Source organism: Pseudorasbora parva, chromosome 18 (genome assembly GCF_024679245.1).
Source record: "Pseudorasbora parva isolate DD20220531a chromosome 18, ASM2467924v1, whole genome shotgun sequence".
NCBI classification, from domain to species: Eukaryota; Metazoa; Chordata; class Actinopteri; order Cypriniformes; family Gobionidae; genus Pseudorasbora; species Pseudorasbora parva.
This window is the reverse complement of record NC_090189.1, coordinates 2,301,767-2,307,512: the sequence shown is the minus strand read 5'-3', so window position 1 is coordinate 2,307,512 and position 5,746 is coordinate 2,301,767. Positions and strand designations below refer to the sequence as shown.

The 5,746-nt window shown below is 39.1% G+C and overlaps 1 long non-coding RNA gene across 2 annotated transcripts; it reads left to right on the top strand.

Moving 5' to 3' along the window:
• Nucleotides 1-2,340: 2,340 nt before the first annotated feature.
• LOC137046816 (uncharacterized) lies at nucleotides 2,341-3,659 on the top strand. 2 transcript variants are annotated; one of them, XR_010899085.1, is made up of 4 exons: nucleotides 2,341-2,526; nucleotides 2,689-2,830; nucleotides 3,044-3,092; nucleotides 3,188-3,659. It is a non-coding gene; the product is annotated as an uncharacterized lncRNA (long non-coding RNA). The 2 variants fall into 2 exon arrangements; XR_010899084.1 differs by lacking the exon at nucleotides 2,341-2,526 and having other exon boundaries at nucleotides 2,543-2,830.
• The last annotated feature ends 2,087 nt before the right edge of the window (nucleotides 3,660-5,746 follow it).

Below are 5,746 nucleotides of genomic sequence, written 5' to 3'. Positions count from 1 at the left end.
TTGGATGAGCTGCTCGGCCATGGAAACCCATTCCATGAAGCTCTCTACACTGTTCTTGAGCTCATCTGAAGGCCACAGAAGTTTGGAGGTCTGGAGCTGTTGACTCTGCAGAAAGTTGGAAACTTCTACACACTTTGCGCCTCAGGGGTGCGAAACTCAGGTGCCGTTTACACAGACAACTTGTCTTGTTTTCAATTTGTCATGCGTTTTGGCTGATTACATGATAATGGCGTTTGGGGGCCTGAAAATGCAGACTTTTCAAAACAGGTTTCAAAGTGCAAGGTTTTGAAAAGGATACAGACCCCCTTCATTTTTTCACTCTATTGCAACCATTTGCTAAGATCATTAGAATCAATCAATCAAAGTTCATTTTTTTCTCATTAATGTACACACAGCACCCCATATTGACAGAAAAACAGAATTTTTGACATTTTGGCAGATTTATTGAAAAAGAAAAACTGAAATATCACATGGTCCTAAGTATTCAAATCCTTTGTTCTTGCCCTTTTCCATTTCTTCTGATCATCCTTGAGATGGTTCTACACCTTCATTTGAGTCCAGGTGTGTTAGATTATACTGATTGGACTTGATTAGGAAAGCCACACACCTGTCTATATTAGACCTTCCAGCTCACAGTGCACGTCAGAGCAAATGAGAATCATGAGGTCAAAGGAACTTCCTGAAGAACTCAGAGACAGAATTGTGGCAAGGCACAGATCTGGCCAAGGTTACAAAACAATTTCTGCTGTACCTAAGGTTCATAAGAGCACAGTGACCTCCATAATCCTTCAATGGAAGAGTTTTGGGATGACCAGAACCCTTCCTAGAGTTGGTCGTCTGGCCAAACTGAGCTATCTGGGGGAGAAGAGCTTGGTGAGAGAGGTAAAGAAGAACCCAAAGATTACTGTGGCTGAGCTCCAGAGATGCAGAGATAGGAAAAAGTTGTAGAAAGTCAACCATCACTGCAGCCCTCCACCCGTCGGGGCTTTATGGCAGAGTGGCCCGACGGAAGCCTCTCCTCAGTGCAAGACACATGAAAGCCTGCATGGAGTTTGCTAAAAAAAACACCTGAAGGACTCCAAGATGGTGAGAAATAAGATTCTCTGGTCTGATGAGACCAATATAGAACTTTTTGGCCTTAATTCTAAGCGGTATGTGTGGAGAAAACCAGGCACTGCTCATCGCCTGTCCAATACAGTCCCAACAGTGAAGCATGGTGGTGGCAGAATAATGCTGTGGGGGTGTTTTTCAGCTGCAGGGACAGGACGACTGGTTGCAATCAAGGGAAAGATGAATGAGGCCATGTACAGGGATATTCTGGACGAAAACCTTCTCCAAAGTGCTCAAGACCTCAGACTGGGCCGAAGGTTCACCTTCCAACAAGACAATGACCCTAAACACACAGCTAAAATAATGAAGGAGTGGCTTCACAACAACTCGTGACTGTTCTTGAATGGCCCAGCCAGAGCCCTGACTTAAACCCAATTGAGCATCTCTGGAGAGAGCTGAAAATGGCTGTCCTCAAACGTTTACCATCGAACTGGAGAGGATCTGCAGGAGGAATGGCAGAGGATCCCCAAATCCAGGTGTGAAGAACTTGTTGGATCTTTCCCAAAAAGACTCATGGCTGTATTAGATCAAAAGTGTGCTTCTACTAAATACTGAGCAAAGGGTCTGAATACTTAGGACCATGTGATATTAATGTTTTCTGAACGATTCTGTTTTTCTGTCAATATGGGGTGCTGTGTGTACATTAATGAGATTTTTTTTTTAAATGATTTTAGCAAATGGCTGCTATATATATATATAAACAGAAGGTTTTGAGGTGGAATAAAGTGACTGTGGTGGGTGTGTCTGTAACTCCTCCAGTGTGTAAATGATCAGCTCAGGTTTGAGTGTGACTCTGATCAGAGACTACAGCAGAAGCCAGAGGAGTTTAACCGGCTGTCTGACGCTCTTATACCGTATTAAAGCTCCTCTTTCTGGACTATATGTAAATGATCAGCTCAGGTTTGATTGTGACTCTGATCAGAGACTACAGCAGAAGCCAGAGGAGTTTAACCGGCTGTCTGACGCTCTTATACCGTATTAAAGCTCCTCTTTCTGGACTATATGTAAATGATCAGCTCAGGTTTGATTGTGACTCTGATCAGAGACTACAGCAGAAGCCAGAGGAGTTTAACCGGCTGTCTGACGCTCTTATACCGTATTAAAGCTCCTCTTTCTGGACTATATGTAAATGATCAGCTCAGGTTTGATTGTGACTCTGATCAGAGACGACAGCAGAAGCCAGAGGAGTTTAACCGGCTGTCTGACGCTCTTATACCGTATTAAAGCTCCTCTTTCTGGACTATATGTAAATGATCAGCTCAGGTGTGATTGTGACTCTGATCAGAGACTACAGCAGAAGCCAGAGGAGTTTAACCGGCTGTCTGACGCTCTTATACCGTATTAAAGCTCCTCTTTCTGAACTGTCTGATCTCTCAGAGCTGCGCTGGATGTTTCCTCTTTTCTGCTCATCACAAGGTAATTACAACTTTATCTGTTCAGATTTTTTTGTATTAATGTGTTTAAATCCAGACATGTCTGTCTCTTTTATAGTGAAACTGAAATGTAAACCTGTTTTGCACAACAATCATGAACTTTTTTCTTTCATTTAAACTTTAGCCACTGTATTCTTTTAAACAGATTATGGAGCATCACAGACTGTAGAATAATTCAACACATGCTGAAAGAGAAAGAAGGATGATTAACAAAAAGGATGAACCAAAACAGAAAAAGACGCTAAGACTAGTCAGACGAAACAGCATTAATAGTGGAAAACCAAACTGTGAGTGTGTGAAATAGATTAACTTTTCTTTCACTATATGTGAAATTCAGTTTGTACATTCTGTAAGGTGTATGTGATTTTATATCCATTTGGCAGATACTTTCATTCAAAGTGACACTAATTTAAGAATCCGTTGGTCCAGATTAACCCATGACATGCTGTTTGATCCCCACATGAATGCTATAATGTGATGTTCATGTTCTTCATTCACAGTTTCTGAAGCTTCACAGATTCACTCTGACGCTCTAGAGTCACAGAAGAGGTGAGACACAAATCACAGAGAATGAAGAGAGCTCAAACTGATGCTGGAATATGAAGTATTAATCTGTGTGTTATATTTCTGTTCTTCTCCTTTAGAAAGCAGCTGTGCTATTCATCCAACCGGCTAAATATTCTCCATCTTGTTCCTCTTTAAACATATATTACGTTTATGGTTAAGAGAGGCACTGTTAGAGTATATCAGATGAATGTGTAGTAATGTATTTTATATGTATATAGCACGTTTGGATTTCATGAATATAGTAAATACTTTCCTGAACACATCTGATCAGAATCTTTTACAGTAATCAGTGTTTTTACCGCATGTTTTTATAGCCACTTAAAACTGAGTTTTTTCATATTAATGCACTCTAAAAATGCTGGGTTAAAAACAGCCCAAGTTGGGTTGAAAATGGACAAACCCAGAAATTGGTTTGTTTGAATGGGTCCATTTACTAGGGTTCAAACTTTGGTTGTTTTTAATCCAGCATTTTTTAGCGTGTGTTACTGCTTACTAGTTACTGTGTTACTGTAACAAACTTCTTGTAAAAAATAAATACAAAAAAACCCAAAACTGCTTGTTTTGTATGTATATATGTACCGGTATTTTCCTGCTGATGTGAACGGTCTCTTATAAAGCCAGACAGCCGTTATTTGTGTGAACAGCGTATATTTGTGTGTTTACTTGTAAAGTCTTTCTGGTAATTTACCGGGATTTCTGTGTAAAAGAGGTTTGTGTGTCGGCCTGACAGACTGCACACACACACAGGGTCAGACACTGGCTATGCATCGATTAACATAGAAAAAGTCAAACAAATGAACCAGTATATGGTAAAATCCCTTTTCATTTATCACTCATAACCACAGATTATTTTAACATGCGTTTACATAAATTGATATGAGCTGATCACCGTTTTCTCAGGAACGACTGTACATCTGAATCAAATTCTGTTGCATTATTTTCCTTTTTAACAATGTGATGTGAAGCTGTTTTAAAACAATCGGCATTGTAAAAAGTGCTGTAAATAAAGTTGACTTGACAATGGTTATGAAAAGCAAAAGATCAAAATGATGACACTGATGGCACCAGAAATTCACAGTCTCAAACACAGAGCTGCTAAATCTACAGAAATGTGAAACACACCATTGTAGCTCTTTCACACATACAGTCTTTACTATAGTACATTACCGGTAACAGATCATGTGTGAACCCTTTCAAAAATACAGATAAATCAGTTCTGGCAATTTACCAGTAAGGGAAGTTAACATTACCGTTAATGTGGTCTGTGTGGACAGAATGAAGGTTATGGTATAACGGGGCTAACGGCTCCTTTGGTTTTACTCTCCTCTAAACCACCGAACGGCATAAAAACTTTCCTCAGCACTTTCCAAATCATCCGCTTTTCAAAATGCACACGGAAATGTTTCTGATCCTCAAAAAGATCCCAACAGGCCCATCTCGTCACCTCATACATTTATGAGATTTTATAAACCAAATAAACCACTTTTTTATTTATCATTTTCACACAAAATATGTTGCTTCATAAATGCAATCCACAAACATATATTTTTCTGCAATCATACACTATGGGAGTAATGAAAAGGCCAATCATAAGTTATTATGAAGATGATGTGATAAATCTGTGCTGTTTACACTAAGCTAGTTTATCTATTTAAATATGTACTAAATGATCATCTTTGACCGTTGCACCACGTCTCGCAGCTTTTTCAACGTGTCAGCCAGCCTTCTTTCCATTCATCAGTTTGATAACATGTTATTGAACAGACTGTGAAGCTAAAGGAAAATTTAATTCGCCCTCTTATGAGAGGAAGCGACAACGGCGGTGTTTATAGATAATTTCCAGTGACTGACAGCACAGTATGTACCGGTATTTTCCTGCTGATGTGAATGGTCTCTTATAAAGCCAGAAAGACCTTATTTGTGTGAACAGCGTATATTTGTGTGTTTACTTGTAAAGTCTTTCTGGTAATTTACCGGGGTTTCTGTGTAAAAGAGGTTTGTGTGTCGGCCTGACAGACTGAACACACACAGGGTCAGACACTGGCTATGCATCGATTAACATAGAAAAAAGTTAAAACAAATGAACCAGTATATGGTAAAATCCCTTTTCATTTATCACTCATAACCACAGATTATATTAAAGGACAACTCCGGTGAGAAATAACCCTTGGGGTAATTAACAGATGGTTAGCGAGTAGATCGTTCTCTGGGATGCGTTTTCATGAAAATCGAATGTAAAGAGTTTTATTTCTAAAAACAGATTAGCTTATAACACTAGTCTATGGGGCATATAATAAGTGAAATTAAACCGCTAGTTAATACCACTAACAAGGCTCAAAATATCCTCACACTAACACGGCAGCATAATGAGGGTCCCTACATGCAAACCGAAGCATTGAGAACTTTGTAAGAGTACAAACAGTTTAATAAGAAGATACTTTATAAAGACAATACATTACGCGTTCACGGACGGCAGCCATCTTGGAAAACAGTATTGACAAGTCAAGCGACGACTAAGTGATGAACTGTGACTTGTATTCTAATATGGTCCGTTGTTTCCAGAAGAAATTAAGCACTGAATGTGTAAATAAAAATAAAAATGTCCATGTAATTACATTTCACAAACTTAATTCCTA